Source organism: Apodemus sylvaticus, chromosome 4 (assembly GCF_947179515.1).
Source record: "Apodemus sylvaticus chromosome 4, mApoSyl1.1, whole genome shotgun sequence".
Classification (NCBI taxonomy): Eukaryota; Metazoa; Chordata; class Mammalia; order Rodentia; family Muridae; genus Apodemus; species Apodemus sylvaticus.
Window position 1 is genome coordinate 98,851,553 of NC_067475.1, and position 14,464 is coordinate 98,866,016.

Here is a 14,464-nt window from a genome sequence, read left to right on the forward strand (position 1 = left end):
TTTCGAGACAGGGTTTCTCTGTATAGCCCTGGCTGTCCTGGAACTCACTCTGTAGACCAGCTGTCCTCGAACTCAGAAATCCACCTGCCTCTGCCTCCCAGAGTGCTGGGATTACAGGCATGCGCCACCATTGCCTGGCTGCAATATGTTCTTATCTCACACAAACTTTTGTTCTTACGGGAATGCCTATTTCTATAAAAATGGACAATAAACCAGCCTATTGTGGCAAACAATTAAAGAACTTCTGTAAAGAATGGATTTTTAACCATGTTACAGGCATCCCTTGCCACCTTTAAGGCCAGGGCATAATTGAAAGAACACATAGAACACTAAAACAGCAATTATTTTTTTTTTAAAAAAAAAATGGAAAGCACCAAGAAAAGGCTATTTTTGCACTTTCCTTATTTACTCTTTTTTTTAAAAAATATTTATTTATTTATTATGTGTATGTACACTGTAGCTGTCTTCAGACACTACAAAAGAGGGAGTCATATCTCTTTACAAATGGTTGTGAGCCACCATGTGGTTGCTGAGATTTGAACTCAGGACCTTCGGAAGAACAATCAGTGTTCTTAACCATCGAGCTATCTCTCCAGACTTACTCTTAATTTAAAAAAAAATTGTCTCAAGACAATACATGTTCAAGAGCTCAAAAACATTTCTCTGCAGAAGATTCTGAACTGCCTTTGGATAGGCCTGTGTGGTTTAAACAATTTGAGACTTAGAAGCCAAGTTATCTGAAGAAAATTGGGAAGGGGTGTGTGTTCAGCGTTGCAGATGGACCCACTGAAACGTCATGGATTTCTCTTCAACTCCTTAGGCCCTTGGGCCATCAAGGACAGTGGTACGGGGAGAGGAGACAGTTGGCAAACCCTCAGCTAATAACTAGATATGGACCACATCAGAGAAGGCATGTCTGTCCAACTGCCAAGTTAAGCCTCTATTCACCAAGGGAGAAGTCATTATGTGAAACACACAGAGCCCATGACACGGTAGACTCTCCTGGAAATGCTAGCGGCTGTGACCTGTGCACCTGCAGCGAGTGCCTCTGAGCACCTGTACTGGCCTCATGCTCCTCATCCTACTCAAACCACCACACCAGGAGCTCTGGACATAGCTCGGATCCTACGCTTGATGACAGAGTAGTACACACAACACCTTCACTGCTCTAACATTCATTATATTTATATATATTTTTATTATGCTTATAGTTTGCTTATACTCATGCATCTATTGGCAACTAAATCTATCTATAACACCTCAAATCAAAAACACTCTGTTTATTCTATCCACGGGGAAACGTTGAAACACGGTCCAGGAATGGAGTCATACAAGGAGAATTCTGAGAGCTGTTGAAACACTCCAAGCAAACAAGACAAACACGTCTTATGACTTCAGCTTTTTCAAAATACATTGAGGGGTCCCTATGGGTAAGTGAACCCCTTAGGGAGATAAGAATGCAAACCAGGTGCAGATTGGTTTAGGACTGGATCAGACGTTAGGAAGTGGAATGCCAGGTGGTTTGTTCCCGATGCATTTAAGGCCAGTGTGTTTTGGCTCATATTGAACTCAGGTTGGAAGAGGCAAGTCTGGTATCAAAATGGAGGGCCATGATCCAACAGAAGCAGAGGTTTTGAGGAAGCTGTCTATTGGTGGTCTCAGCTTTGAAACCACAGATGATCGCTTAAGAGAACGGTTTGAGAAATGGGGCACACTTATAGATGTGTGGTAATGAGAGATCTCCAAACAACACGTGCCAGAGGCTTTGGTTTTGTGACCCTTAAGTGGTGGATGCTGGAATGTGTGCTCGGCCACACGAGGTTGATGGGCGTGTGGTGGAACCAAAGAGAGCTGTTTCTAGCGATGATTGTGCAAAGCCAGGTGCCCATTTTGATTGTGCAAAGCCAGGTGCCCATTTAATGGTGAAGAAAACTTTCTTGGTGGTATTAAAAAGAATATGAAAGAATATAATCTGAGAGATTACTTTTGAAAAGAATGGCAAATTGAATCTGTAGAAGTTATGGAAGACAGGCAGAGTGGTAAAAAGAAAAGATTTGCTTTTATAACTTTTGATGATCATGACACAGTTGATAACATTGTTGTTCAGAAATACCACACTATTAGTGGGCCTAATTGTGAAGTGAAAAAGGCCCTTTCTAAACAAGAGATGCATTCTGCTAGATCACAAAGAGGTCATGGAGGTAAACCTGGCAACTTTATGGGTTGTGGAGGAAACTTGGGTCGTGGAGGAGCCTTTGGTGGAAGAGGAGGCTATGGTGATGGAGGTGGCGGCAGCAGAGGTAGTTATTGAGGTGGGAATGGTGGATATAATGAATTTGGAGGTGATAGTGGCAACTATGGTGGTGGTCCTGATTACAGTAGTAGAGGAGGTTATGGAGGTGGTGGACCAGGATATGGAAGCCAAGGTGGTGGATATGGTGGTGGAGGAGAAGGATATGAGGGTTATAATGAAGAAGGAAATTTTGGTGGAGGTAACTATGGTGGTGCTGACAACTGCGATGACTTTGGAAATGATAGTGGACAGCTACAGTTAAATTGTGGACCCGTGAAGGGGGCAGTGTTGGTGGAAGAAGCTCAGGCAGTCCCTATGGCGGTGGCTGTGGACTTGGAGGTGAACGTGATAGATGTGGTAGCAGAAGGTTTTAAAACAAAACAGAAATGGCTACAGTTCTTGGCAGGAGTGAGAGCGAAGAATTGTCAGGAAAGCTGCAGGTTACACTGAGACAGTCATCCCCAGTGCATTCGAGGAACTGTAAAAACCTATCACAGAAGGAACGATGACCCAGAGTCAGGAAAGTCACTGCAGCTTAAACAGGAAAGCCTTCCTGTTCAGGACCGTCATAGCCACGGTTTGCAAAAAGTGCAGCTACTGATTAATGCAGTGTAGTGTCAGTTAGATGTATATTCCTGAGGTCTTCTATCTCTTGTAGCTTTTTCTTTTTCTTTTTCTTTTCATTACATCAGGTATATTGCCCTGCAAATTGTGGTAGTGGTACCAAGAATAAAAAAATTAAGGAATTTTTAACTTTAAAACAAAAAGGCCAGTATATTTTGGAGGAAAAAAAGAAGGTTTCCTGGTATAATATAATATAATCTCTGGTGCACAGGACACATTATTACATTGAAACTCAGGGTCTGTCTCATTTATCCCAAGATGGGCTCTAGAGATAGGTTACTCATACTAGCTTAAGGGCCTGATGTCTGGTCTGGTTTGGGTCGTACAGAGAGCATAGAGGCCGTCTGGACTATTAGTCACCTCTGGTCCTGCTTGTGGGTGCTTTGTGTGCCTTGGCTCAACCCATAATGCAGTTCACATCCGCTTCTCAGCTTTCTGGATGGAAGAACATGGTTGGTTGGTTGGTTGGTTGGTTGGTTGGTTGGTTGGTTGATCTGTCTGTTTGCTTGTTTTTTAACATCTTTCCCACTGGAGATACTATGCTGTATACTTAACAGTCGAGGTTTCTCTGCAGATCTGTGGGTGCAGGACCTTCATGCTCTGCTCCCAACGACACGGAATTGCCTGGAATATGTTTTGTGGCCCCTCCCAGGTGTACTGGATAGGAGTTTACTTCAGATGACTCACTGTAAGAACCCGAGCCTGCTGTCTGCTCACAGGCTGGGGCACTTACAGGGCAGAAAGAGAGCCGGGAGAAAAAGAAAACATTTCCTTTTTTAGCCCATGATTGCCGTTGCTAGGGGTAACCAGGAAGTGTCGAGTAAAAGAACTTCAGATGGTGATAAACATCTCTAGTACTGTCCTTCATTGAGGGTCATCTGGACAGGGAGGACTGGAATCCAGGAAAACAACGTGATTTTAATTCTGTAAGTGCAAATTACTGTACTTTGGGAATTATGACGATTCACCAAAATGGAGGAACTTTACAAAATAGCATGACCCTGGCTAACACTTGTGATAGGTTTATTATAACAATGCTTGTGTAACCTACAGAGCATTGCTAAGTGTTCCGGCTCTGAGAGGAAAGGAATCCTGGCCGTAGGGAGCCAAGGGACACCACCACAAAGTCCTATGGCACAACAAACCTCACGCAAGAGATCTACTGGGAAAAAACGGGAGGGTGGCTGCCTCTGCTCCGTGAGAAGCGGCAAAGAACTGAGCAGGAAGTGGGCTTTACTTAAGCAGTGGTTCTCAACCTTCCTAATGCTGCAACCCTTTAATAAAGTTCCTCAATCATAAAATTATTTTGTTGTTACTTTATCACTGTAGTTTTGCAACTGTTCTGAACTGTAACTTAAATATGTGATATGCACATGGTCTTAGGCAAGGCCTGTGAACGGCTGTTCAACTCCCAAAGGGTCACGACCATTGAGAACCATTGCTCTAGAAACTAGTGGGAAATTGAGCTCAAGGATTGGTGGGTTTTCAGGTCTCGTGCTTTCTACCTTACAACATTGGATGGAAACGTGAAATAAAAGGTGGACACGGTTACTCCTAAAGTATGGAGATTTACGTTGTAGATACAAGAACGAAAGCAGGCAGAGGGAAGAGTCCAGACTGAACATGGCCTGCAGGCCAACCCAGACCATGACAGGAGAGAGTTGAAGAGGGAGAGCAAGAATGGAGCCTCCAACCAAAGTGGTCCAGGCCAGGGGCATAAGAGACTGGCATTGTCAAAATGGCTCCGTTATACAGGAATCGGGCTGGCATGGAGGAAGCAAGTGTAGGGAGGGGGAGGGGCTAGACGTTCTGGGAGGAGCCACAGGTACTAAGTGGTGCTGTGGAGCTGACCAGTGTCCACTTTGATATGTTAGAAAAGCACCTTCCCAGAGGCAAAGGGGGCGGGGTGGGGGTGAAGAACTCTTGGAGGTGGAACCAGGAAGGGGGACAACATCTGGAACGTAAATAAATAGAACAATTATTAAAATTCTCAAGTGTATATTTTAGAGGTTTTTTCGAAGATCAAAAATGTAATATGCCAATAAAACACCAGAATCTAATTTGTGTGTCTAAAGCAACAAGGATTGTACCTTTTTTAAGAAACAACATTAAAAAAAAAAAAAAAAGCTCTGGCTTAAAACAAGATTTTACATTATATTTAGATAATTCCTTGTCCGCCAGGACCAGATACAGCAAGTTGTGAATCATGGCCCAGTCCCATTTCTTGTTGGTGTCCTCTCTAAGGCAGACTTTAAGACACAGAAGGAGGTTTCATGGGCTATAACCAACTATACTAGCGGTGGGACTGTTGAACAGATTGTGTATCTCGTTCACTGTGGGATAATAGAACCTTTGATGAACCCATGAATGCAAAAGATACCAATATTATTCAGGTTATTCTTGATGCATTTCAAGTGTCTTTCAGGCTGCGGAGAAGCTGGGTGAGACAGAACAACGCGGTCTAATGATGGAAGAGTGTGGAGGCTTGGATAAAATTAAAGCGCTACTGAGGCCTCATTAAACTTAACTGAGAAGTACTTCTCAGTGGAGAAGAGGAGGATCAGAATGTGGTGCCAGAAACTACCTCTGAAGCCTTCGCCTTCCAAATTCAGGATGAGCTCCCGGGACCTTCGACTTCTCACGTCCAGCCAAGGCACAAAGTTGTTAGCTATGTGCTGTGCTATTCTGAGTTCTCATACACTTGTAGTACTGTTTCTCTACTAAGAACTCTTTAAAAATGTGGTTTGTTATTGTAGCTCCCTAACCAGTGGGCTCACTGTACCTAAGCGTCGCCATCACATTTTGAGGTAAATTAAATAATAAGACTCTGTAGCCAGGCGGTGGTGGCTCACGCCTGTAATCCCAGCACTCTGGGAGGCAGAGGCAGGTGGATTTCTGAGTTCGAGGCCAGCCTGGTCTACAGAGTGAGTTCCAGGACAGCCAGGGCTACATAGAGAAACCCTGTCTCGAAAAACCAAATCCAAAAAACAAAAACAAAAAGACTCTGTAAACGTTTCAGAAGCACCCGAGCCCTTTCAGAGTATGAAGGGCTTGGTTTTTCGGGCTGTGTAAATGAACATCCCTTGGAATGATCTGTGTCCAGCTTCATCCGGATCCTTTTCAGATATTTCTACTGAATGTGAGTCAGTTTGAGACTTTTTTGAGCTTGAGGCCAGAACAAGTGGCCCCACCCTTTGCATCTGCCGCACACTGGGTTTGCAGCTGACGTATTACACACAAGCACAGACCTTAGAGGACAAGGTAGGGCTGCAGGTTAGCCCGCATCCACTAACCCAGATGGAACCTGGTGCAGGGCTGTTCTGACCATGGGCTAGACCCTTCTCTCTTGTACACAGTGTCACTACGTGACCTCGTTTTGGCTCACCGCATCCATCAACATTCTGATTTTGTAAATATAATTTTTGTAACACTTTTTAATTTTCCTAAGGCTCTTTATGCTTGTCACATGAGACAATGTCTTCCAAACTGTATTCAGTGATGTAAAGTTTTGTAAGGCCAAGGGGTGGGGCCAAAGGTTTCTCCGGACAGTGGCAGAATTTCCTGAAATCCACGGGTCTTTGGACTCTGGGACTGGGAGTCTTACACTATATCCCACTACGGAGTGTGGCTATAGTCTCGAAAATAATAATTGACCTCATGACACAAGCCTGAGATGCTTTGGGGAGCCACATACAGAGCTTCCGGGTTTTTGTCTCTACACCCAGGCTTCTGCTGGGGTAGCTCTGCTCCCTCCTCCTTCCCTCTGTGCCAAAGCAGAACCCCTGCTTCCTGCTTCAACTACATTATTTCGAAAAGCAATCTCAATTCCTCCAGTAACACATACGCTTCATTTCTCACGCGATTTTTTTTTTCATGCTAGAGAAGGGAACGGTGTAGAACAAAGCCATATAAAGATGACGTCATACGTCCGGCCTGCAGGCTCTCAACAGGCAGTCAACAGGCAGTCCTAGTCCCTCTGTTTGGCCAATGCTAAACCCGGCGCTGGCTGGGCAGGAGGCTGATCTGGAGCCTCTTGTCTCCGCGTGTTTCGGTTTCTTGCTTGGCTATTCTTGTCATTCTGTTCTAGGTCCCTTTTTGAATGAGAGCTGGGGAAGCCAGGTGTGCATTCTCTTCAATTCATCCTAAAACCGTTTCCTAGATCTGGATCGAAGGGCACATCTGTAAGTCCCATCTTTAGTCTGTGATTTCTGCCTTTGTCAGTAGGCAGGAAAACGTTCCCTGTTTCCCTAAACATGATTTTAGAAGTCAGAACTGCATTAGGGCAGTTGTTACAAATACAGACCGAAACCAAAACAGGGAAGAAATATTTCCCCTGCTGATGCAAAGAGGAAGTGAAGGATAGTGCAGTGATTTCATAATGCGGTTGACTCTCTGCCTGGATTCTCCTTTATCTTCTGGTTGTCTTTATCATTTTTTTTTCTTTTTTGGTTTTTCAGAGTTTCTATATGTTGCCCTGGCTATCCTGGAACTCAGAGATTCCCCCCCCCCCCCCAGCCTCTGCCTCCTGAGTGTTGGGACTAAAAGTATGGTGATAACTGACCTTGCAGTTGTCTTTAAAGTAGCCTGATTTTGTAGGATTGTGAGGGTAGCAATAAATGGTTTTCTTTGTCCTTTTTCATAAAGATTTATTTATTTTATGTATATGAGTATACTGTAGCTGTACAGATGGTTGTGAACCATCATGTGGTTGCGAACCATCATGTGGTTGCTGGAAATTAAACTGAGGACCTCTGCTCGCTCTGGCCCAAAGATGTATTTATTATTATATCTAAGTACACTGTAGCTGTCTTCAGACACACCAGAAGAGGGTGTCAGATCCCATTACAGATGGTTGTGAGCCACCATGTGGTTTCTGGAATTTGAACTCAGGACCTTTGGAAGACCAGTCAGTGCTCTTAACCACTGAGCCATCTCTCCAGCCCTTCTTTGTTCTTTACTGTTTCTTTTTTGGACATTTTTCTTGACTTTTCTAATGTCACAAAAATGGGAACCACTATCTTGAAGTTATGCCATAGGACAAGCAACTCCCCAAGGTGAAAGACACTATTTACTGCCCCTTTGTGATTCCATAGCCAGGGCTGGCTCAGCAGTTCTCAGTGTACTGTGGAAACAGCTGGTTTACCATAATGTTGTGTGCATGTATTTAAAGAACAGAACACAGGACCAACTTTAGTGCCTTTCAAAATTGAAATGGTTAAATAGACCATGGAAGTACAGCTTCTGTGCAGCAGCTCTAAGTAATGAGGTTGATAGAAATTTGCAGGTAAAACTCTTTCTGGAAAGACCATGTTGGTCACAGGGCAATACAGAACAAATAGGAAGACTTATCAGGTTAAGGCCATACATACTGTCTCCCAGCAGGGACCAGGAGGTGGGTGCCTCTGAGTCTCTTAAGAAGCTTCTGTCTGAGATGCTGTGATGGTTTGTATATGCTCAGCCCAGGAAGTGGCACTATTAGAAGATGTGGCCTTGTTGGAGTAGGTGTGTCACTGTGGGCGTGGGCTTTAAGACCCTCATCCTAGCTGCCTGGAAGCCAGTATTCTGCTAGCAGATGAAGATGTAGAACTCTCAGCTCCTCCTGTACCATGCCTGCCTGGATGTTGCCATGTTCCCGCCTTGATGATAATGGACCGAACCTCTGAATCTGTAAGCCAGCCCCAATTAAATGTTGTCTTTATAAGAGTTGCCTTGGTCATGGTGTCTGTGCACAGCAGTAAAACCCTAAGACAGCCAGCATCCTCTCAAGGCTCCAGTGAGCATATCAGCTTCCTGAGGTTCAACTGACTGTTGGCCAGTTACACATGTTCACAACCCAACCCTTGCATTCACTAGAGGAAGAAGTAGAAGGGAGCAAAGGAGAAGGGGAAGGGGAGAAGAGAAGGGAAAGAGGGAGGGAGGGAGAGAGCCTTTGAAAGACCGTAGCTTACCTTGCCTGCCACCAGCTGACCATCACTGTGAGTGCTCTGATTCAATGCAGGATAATCCATTACCATTGTGACTCTTTTTAGTGATCAGCTTGTCCCAAATTCTCCCACAGGAACAACTTCAAGGCAGTTCTTGCCTTCTGATGACACAGCCCCGCTGCTTTTACACAGCCTCCTTGCTGCTGTGTAGCAAATGCTTCCAAATAACTCTGCTCTTCTTAGCTCAGACGTGGAGCTGCCATTTCCCCAAGGAACCTGGGCTCCTACCAGAAGGGAACAGATCTCATTCTGAAATTTGTTTCTGAGGACTAGATATGGTGGCTCTGGTCTCTAATTCTCTGTCGATGATGATGGTGGTGGTGGTGGTGGTCTGGATTGCAAGCGAGACTAATGTTATTGGTTACTGAATATTATTATTTCTAAAGTTTTTCAGAAGTCAGAGATAGACTAGTATAACTTTAAAGGTCATGGATTATCCTATCTTGATTGAATCAAACCAAATTATACAAACCTTCTTAAGCTTCTCTTCAATTTGCATTTTCTTCTCCTTCAATAGAGAAAGAAAAGCAGGAAGAAGAGAAACGCCTGGATCTCTCTATTTTCTCTAATGAATAAAACATGTTTGTCACTAAGCCAGGCAAGCTATTATATTCACTTCCAAAGTGTTCAGTCTTTGGCTAAACTTTCGGACGCCAGCAGAGGAGAAACACCAGGGTAAGGGCTGTGAGCCCTGCAGCCGTGATCGCACTATGCAATTTTTCCCCGTGAGCTGCAGCTTGGGTGGATCATCCTCAGAGCGACAGGAAAATGAGCGGCTGTGTTTGCCCAGCAGAAGCCTCACTCTCCATAAAACGGCACTGTGGACCTTTCCCTTCAGTGTAATGTAACACCCCACTTGGTCTGGACGTGCTATCTTTTCTAAATGAAAGAAAATCTCTCTTTATAGCCAAGGCATGAAAAAATATGTGTTTAGATTCTTTTTTTTTTTTTTTTTTTTTTTTTTTTTTTTTTTTTTGCTATATAAAATGTGCATGTGGTTCCAAAGCCAAAACTGACCAAGGAGAAGCATTTTTCCCACTGTTTATTCTTTGTCTTTTTTGTTTGTTTATTTGTTTTTGTTTTTTTGAGACAGGGTTTCTCTGTGTAGCCCTAGCTGTCCTGGAACTCACTCTGTAGACCAGGCAGGCCTTGAACTCAGAAATCTGCCTGCCTCTGCCTCCCAAGTGCTGGGATTAAAGGCATGCGCCATCACCGCCCAGCCTGTCTTTGTCTCTTAATTCTGAGGTCTCCATTCCAATATCAGAGATTTTTTTAGTTTTGGGGTTAAGTTTGTTTTAAAATACATAAACAAATAAAACTTATGTATTTATCTCTCAAATTTCTCATGTAAAAGATGGCATACCATGAATATACTTTATTCACTTAACAATATAACTTACAATTGGACCATACCTGTGTTTAAAGACATTTTTCTTTCTTTCTATTTCTTTTCTTTCTTTCTTTTTTTGGTTTTTTGAGATAGGGTTTCGCTGTGTAGCCCTGGCTGTCCTGGAACTCACTCTGTAGACCAGGCTGGCCTCAAACTCAGAAATCTGCCTGCCTCTGCCTCCCAAGTGCTGGGATTAAAGGCGTGTGCCACCATGGCCCAGCAAAGATATTCTTCATTCTTTTTGAGAGCTGCTATAATTGAGTTATTTTTTCATTGTTATGACGAAATGCCCAGCAGAATGGAATGGAACAGTAATCTACTTGGCTCATGGCCTTGAAGATATCAGTCCATCCTGGAGGGGAAGGCAGGGTGGCTGCGGTGGCTCTGTCCATGGTTTTAGGGGTTTGCAGAGTGACTTATCTGCATCTTGGTGCTTGGGGAAGCAGAGACTTCGGACTTGAACCATAAGCGACTATAATGTGCAAGGCCTCTCCCCAAACAACCCACTTCTGTTAGCAAAGCCAGAGTCCAAAATGTCCCCAAATAGTGTCCTCCACCAAGGGAGGACTGAGTATTCACACACACCCATCTGTGGGAGACACTCCAAAGTGTAACTTGTGTGTCTCTCTATTCCCTGGAGATGCCACCCAATCCCTGCTGCCACTCAAGCGGTGCTGGCGTTTCCTCCTGCGGCTCTTTCCTTGTCTTTCTTCAGAAAACACGTGACCTCAAATCCTTGGGGGCCTATAGTTTCAACTTTTTCTAAAGTAGATTGGGAAAGCATTCCTAAATTTGCATTTTCCTAAGGGTTAACAAGGAACGCCTCTCCACGTTTTTTAATTGGTTGTTGTATCGTCTTCTTTGGAGACATGCCTATCTAAGACTGAAGTGTTGTGGTGCAGTTTGTTTCTTTATTTTCTGTGGATTTTAACTTTTTCATTGAGTTTTAGGAATTTATATATTCTGGATATTCATTCCTCATCAAATATATGATCTGAAAATATTTTCTCTCACTTCAAGAGTTACCCTCTTACTATTGGTAGTATTGTTAGATGCACAGTTTTTAATATAAATAAACTCTAATTTGTCTATTGTTTATGGTGCCAATAGCTTTGGAATGTTCAAGAAAGTCAAATATAAGTCAGGAAGTTGCTGCTCCTGCGTTTTCTTCGAACTCCTGCAATTTATAACGTCAGCCCATAAGTGCAAGTCTTTGACCCATTTTGAGTTAATTTTTGTTATATATTGTTTTGCATGTGGATAGTCCGTTTTTCATTACTATTGCCTTTTAAAATCTTTTAAAATTCAAACAAATAAATAAGAAATATATTCTTTTCCCATGATGTTCTAGGCATTCTGTTAGATATAATTAAGTTAACACTTATTTCTAGGTTTTATTCTAGCCCACCACTCACCCATCCTCTTGTCAGTACAGCACTGTTTTGGTTATGTGGCTTTTTAATAGATTTTGGATCTGGTTGTATGAGCCTTCTTCTTTCTCAAAATCACTTTAGCTAGTCAGAGTCACTGAAAAATCTGAGTGGCATGAGGCTGGAGAGATGACTCAGTGGGTAAAAGCACTGGCTGTTCTTCCAGAGATCCTGAGTTCAATTTCCAGCAACAACATGGCAGTTCACAACCATCTTCTGGTTAATAATAAAATATATTAATAAATCCATCTTTTTTTAAAAGAAAGAAATTTAAGTGACTTTTAGGATTAATTTCTCTATCTCTGGAAAAGTACACTGGTTGACTGGACTGAGAACAAGGAAGACTGGATTCACCCCCAGAGAGTATTTCCAAACAGGTCCACTTCCCCCATGTCTTAATAACTTTGCTTTTCCACTACCTTGAGGTGGGGGAGGAGGTGGGCTAGAGGAGAAGTTGAACCCTTATTAAAGTAGGTTGAGAAAAATGTATGCCCTTGTGATCTAATCATCTCCAAAGATATCGCCACAGGGGTATTAACTGTGTGTGTGTGTGTGTGTGTGTGTGTGTGTGTCTGTCTGTCTCTGTAAGGTATGTGTGCATGAATGCAGCAGAGGCCAGAGGATTGCCCTGGAACTGGACTTACAGAAGGCTGTGAGTCATCTCAGTGTGGTTGCTGGGAACTGAACTTGGGTCCTCTGCAAGCACCCTTAACCACTGATCCATCCCACCTTAACAAGCAGAATTCACCATTATCTCCTCCTTTCTCTTATGTGCAAAACTAAAGAAGCTAAGGCTAGTTTCTCTCCTTCAAACTCCATATGAGAGCCTAGAAGTTTGGCGTTTCCCTTCCCAACATCTATTCATTTCTCATAAAATCACTGCAGGTTAGGTTTTCAGTGAGCTAGTCCTTCCAAAGAATAGGCCTGTTTTAGAATCCCCTAGTGCGTAGGCTTCATCCCAGGGATGCAGGGTTGGTTCATTATAAGGAAATCCATAAATGCTATCCACTACATAAACAAACTCAAAGAAAAAAAACACATGATCATTTCATTAGATGCTGAAAAAGGATTTGACAAAATTCAGCATCCTTTCATGCTAAAAGTCTTGGAAAGAACAGGAATTCAAGGCCCATATCTAAACATAGTAAAAGCAATATACAGCAAACCAGTAGCCAACATCAAACTAAATGGAGAGAAACTTGAAGCAATCCCACTAAAATCAGGGACTGGACAAGGCTGTCCCCTCTCTCCATATCTTTTCAATATAGTTCTTGAAGTCCTAGCTAGAGCAATTAGACAACATAAAGAAGTCAAAGGGATACAAATTGGAAAGGAAGAAGTCAAACTATGACTATTTGCAGATGATATGATAGTATACTTGAGTGACCCTAAAAACTCTACTAGAGAACTCCTACAGCTGATAAACAACTTCAGCAAAGTGGCAGGTTATAAAATCAACTCAAGCAAATCAGTAGCCTTTATATATTCAAAGGACAAGCAGACTGAGAAAGAAATTAGGGAAATGACTCCCTTCACAATAGCTACAAACAGCATAAAGTATCTTGGGGTGACTCTAACCAAAGAAGTGAAAGACCTATACGACAAGAACTTCAGATCTCTGAAGAAGGAAATTGAAGAAGATCTCAGAAAATGGAAAAACCTTCCATGCTCGTGGATTGGCAGGATTAATATAGTTAAAATGGCCATCTTGCCAAAGGCAATCTACAGATTCAATGCTATCCCCATAAAAATCCCAACCCAGTTCTTCATAGAGCTAGAAAGAGCAATTCTCAAATTCATCTGGAATAACAAAAAACCCAGGATAGCTAAAACTATTCTCAACAGTAAAAGAACTTCAGGGGGATTCAGTATCCCAGACTTTAAACTTTACTACAGAGCAATTGTGATAAAAACTTCATGGTATTGGTACAATGTCAGGCAAGCGGATCAATGGAATGGGATTGAAGACCCAGAAATGAACCAACACACCTATGGTCACTTAATCTTCGACAAAGGAGCTGAAAGCATCCAGTGGAAAAAAGATAGTCTTTTCAACAAATGGTGCTGATTCAATTGGAGGTCAGCATGCAGAAGAATTCGAATCGATCCATTCTTATCTCCTTGTACTAAGCTCAACTCCAAATGGATCAAGGACCTCCACATAAAACCTGACACACTGAAACTAATAGAAAAGAAACTGGGGAAGACCCTTGAGGACATAGGCACAGGGGAAAAGTTCCTGAATAGAACACCAATAGCTTACGCTCTAAGATCAAGAATTGACAAATGGGACCTCATAAAACTACAAAGTTTCTGTAAGGCAAAGGACACCATCAAAAGGACAAAACGTCAACCAACAGATTGGGAAAGGATCTTCACCAACCCTAAATCTGACAGAGGGCTAATATCTAATATATACAAAGAGCTCAAGAAGGTAGAACCCAGAGAAACAAATAACTCCATTAAAAAGTGGGGTACGGAGCTAAACAAAGAATTTTCACTTGAAGAACTTCGGAGGGATGAGAAACACCTTAAGAAATGTTCAACATCATTAATCATTAGGGAAATGCAAATCAAAACAACCCTGAGATTTCACCTCACACCAGTCAGAATGGCTAAGGTCAAAAACTCAGGAGACAGCAGGTGTTGGCGAGGGTGTGGAGAAAGAGGAACACTACTCCACTGCTGGTGGGATTGCAAGATGGTGCAACTACTTTGGAAATCAGTCTGGCAGTTCCTCAGA

General features: G+C 42.8%; 1 long non-coding RNA gene and 1 pseudogene across 1 annotated transcript; both read left to right on the plus strand.

Annotated features, from left to right (window-relative positions):
* Positions 1–1,600: 1,600 nt before the first annotated feature.
* On the plus strand, positions 1,601–2,667 carry LOC127682328 (heterogeneous nuclear ribonucleoprotein A3-like; annotated as a pseudogene).
* An 866-nt stretch (positions 2,668–3,533) lies between these two features.
* Positions 3,534–6,789, plus strand: LOC127683265 (uncharacterized). The gene is made up of 2 exons (XR_007977511.1): positions 3,534–3,843; positions 5,333–6,789. It is a non-coding gene; the product is annotated as an uncharacterized LOC127683265 (long non-coding RNA).
* The last annotated feature ends 7,675 nt before the right edge of the window (positions 6,790–14,464 follow it).